Source organism: Eurypyga helias, unplaced genomic scaffold (assembly GCF_000690775.1).
Source record: "Eurypyga helias isolate BGI_N326 unplaced genomic scaffold, ASM69077v1 scaffold29156, whole genome shotgun sequence".
Taxonomy (NCBI): domain Eukaryota; kingdom Metazoa; phylum Chordata; class Aves; order Eurypygiformes; family Eurypygidae; genus Eurypyga; species Eurypyga helias.
In genome coordinates, this window is record NW_010258977.1 from 1 (window position 1) to 267 (window position 267).

The following is a 267-nucleotide window of genomic DNA, read 5'->3' on the forward strand; positions in this document are numbered from 1 at the left end:
GAGGCCCCTGGGAGAGGGGTGCTGACAGCGCGCCCCTCCTGCTCCCGCAGACATCAAGGAGCACGTGAAGCAGCTGGAGAAGGCTGTGTCGGGGAAGGAGCCGCGCTACGTCCTGCGGGCCTTGCGGGCTCTGCCCTCCACCTCCCGCCGACTCAACTCCAACGTGCTCCACAAAGCCATCAACGGCTTCTTCACCTCCAACGCCACGCTGCGGGATTTCCTCCTCGGCTTCCTGGAGGAGGTACGGCGGAGGGGGACGGGGAGAGG

The 267-nt window shown here is 67.0% G+C and overlaps 1 protein-coding gene across 1 annotated transcript in view; it reads left to right on the forward strand.

Annotated features, from left to right (window-relative positions):
* Positions 1-49: 49 nt before the first annotated feature.
* The window catches only part of PSMD3 (proteasome (prosome, macropain) 26S subunit, non-ATPase, 3), a gene marked incomplete at its 3' end in the record, with an annotated part of 2,375 nt that continues 2,157 nt past the window's right edge, over positions 50-267 (forward strand). The window contains exon 1 of the mRNA XM_010154549.1: positions 50-241. The remainder of the gene's footprint in view (positions 242-267) is intronic.